This window comes from Lampetra fluviatilis, chromosome 4 (genome assembly GCF_964198595.1).
Source record: "Lampetra fluviatilis chromosome 4, kcLamFluv1.1, whole genome shotgun sequence".
Lineage (NCBI taxonomy): Eukaryota > Metazoa > Chordata > Hyperoartia > Petromyzontiformes > Petromyzontidae > Lampetra > Lampetra fluviatilis.
The window spans coordinates 16,264,750-16,267,249 of record NC_136278.1 but is presented as its reverse complement, the minus strand read 5'-3'; positions in this window follow the sequence as shown (position 1 = coordinate 16,267,249).

Sequence of the window (2,500 nt, the reverse complement as noted above, 5' to 3'; positions counted from 1 at the left end):
TGCGTTACGGGGCATCGTTTCTGTCGCGCCGAATTCCATCGAGCTGGGAAATCGCTCATTTTTGCGTCGCCAAATATCGTACGAACGCCGTGAAACTTCCACAGGCTTTTCCAGCAGATTTGCACGTGCACTCAAAAAAGTCAAAATTTTTACACATAGACCCCATCAAACGGGAGAAATTGGCCCGGATTGCTCTCATGTGCGTTACGGGGCATCGTTTCTCTCGCGCCGAATTCTCTCGAGCTGGGAAATCGCTCATTTTTGCGTCGCCAAATATCGTACGAACGCCGTGAAACTTCCACAGGCTTTTTCAGCAGATTTGCACCTGCACTCAAAAAAGTCAAAATTTTTACACATAGACCCCATCAAACGGGAGAAATTGGCCCGGATTGCTCTCATGTGCGTTACGGGGCATCGTTTCTCTCGCGCCGAATTCCATCGAGCTGGGAAATCGCTCATTTTTGCGTCGCCAAATATCGTACGAACGCCGTGAAACTTCCACAGGCTTTTTCAGCAGATTTGCACCTGCACTCAAAAAAGTCAAAATTTTTACACATAGACCCCATCAAACGGGAGAAATTGGCCCGGATTGCTCTCATGTGCGTTACGGGGCATCGTTTCTCTCGCGCCGAATTCTCTCGAGCTGGGAAATCGCTCATTTTTGCGTCGCCAAATATCGTACGAACGCCGTGAAACTTCCACAGGCTTTTTCAGCAGATTTGCACGTGCACTCAAAAAAGTCAAAATTTTTACACATAGACCCCATCAAACGGGAGAAATTGGCCCGGATTGCTCTCATGTGCGTTACGGGGCATCGTTTCTGTCGCGCCGAATTCCATCGAGCTGGGAAATCGCTCATTTTTGCGTCGCCAAATATCGTACGAACGCCGTGAAACTTCCACAGGCTTTTTCAGCAGATTTGCACGTGCACTCAAAAAAGTCAAAATTTGTACACATAGACCCCATCAAACGGGAGAAATTGGCCCGGATTGCTCTCATGTGCGTTACGGGGCATCGTTTCTCTCGCGCCGAATTCTCTCGAGCTGGGAAATCGCTCATTTTTGCGTCGCCAAATATCGTACGAACGCCGTGAAACTTCCACAGGCTTTTTCAGCAGATTTGCACCTGCACTCAAAAAAGTCAAAATTTTTACACATAGACCCCATCAAACGGGAGAAATTGGCCCGGATTGCTCTCATGTGCGTTACGGGGCATCGTTTCTGTCGCGCCGAATTCCATCGAGCTGGGAAATCGCTCATTTTTGCGTCGCCAAATATCGTACGAACGCCGTGAAACTTCCACAGGCTTTTCCAGCAGATTTGCACGTGCACTCAAAAAAGTCAAAATTTTTACACATAGACCCCATCAAACGGGAGAAATTGGCCCGGATTGCTCTCATGTGCGTTACGGGGCATCGTTTCTCTCGCGCCGAATTCTCTCGAGCTGGGAAATCGCTCATTTTTGCGTCGCCAAATATCGTACGAACGCCGTGAAACTTCCACAGGCTTTTTCAGCAGATTTGCACGTGCACTCAAAAAAGTCAAAATTTTTACACATAGACCCCATCAAACGGGAGAAATTGGCCGGGATTGCTCTCATGTGCGTTACGGGGCATCGTTTCTCTCGCTCCGAATTCCATCGAGCTGGGAAATCGCTCATTTTTGCGTCGCCAAATATCGTACGAACGCCGTGAAACTTCCACAGGCTTTTTCAGCAGATTTGCACGTGCACTCAAAAAAGTCAAAATTTTTACACATAGACCCCATCAAACGGGAGAAATTGGCCGGGATTGCTCTCATGTGCGTTACGGGGCATCGTTTCTCTCGCGCCGAATTCCATCGAGCTGGGAAATCGCTCATTTTTGCGTCGCCAAATATCGTACGAACGCCGTGAAACTTCCACAGGCTTTTCCAGCAGATTGGCACGTGCACTCAAAAAAGTCAAAATTTGTACACATAGACCCCATCAAACGGGAGAAATTGGCCGGGATTGCTCTCATGTGCGTTACGGGGCATCGTTTCTCTCGCTCCGAATTCCATCGAGCTGGGAAATCGCTCATTTTTGCGTCGCCAAATATCGTACGAACGCCGTGAAACTTCCACAGGCTTTTCCAGCAGATTTGCACCTGCACTCAAAAAAGTCAAAATTTTTACACATAGACCCCATCAAACGGGAGAAATTGGCCCGGATTGCTCTCATGTGCGTTACGGGGCATCGTTTCTCTCGCGCCGAATTCTCTCGAGCTGGGAAATCGCTCATTTTTGCGTCGCCAAATATCGTACGAACGCCGTGAAACTTCCACAGGCTTTTTCAGCAGATTTGCACCTGCACTCAAAAAAGTCAAAATTTTTACACATAGACCCCATCAAACGGGAGAAATTGGCCCGGATTGCTCTCATGTGCGTTACGGGGCATCGTTTCTCTCGCGCCGAATTCCATCGAGCTGGGAAATCGCTCATTTTTGCGTCGCCAAATATCGTACGAACGCCGTGAAACTTCC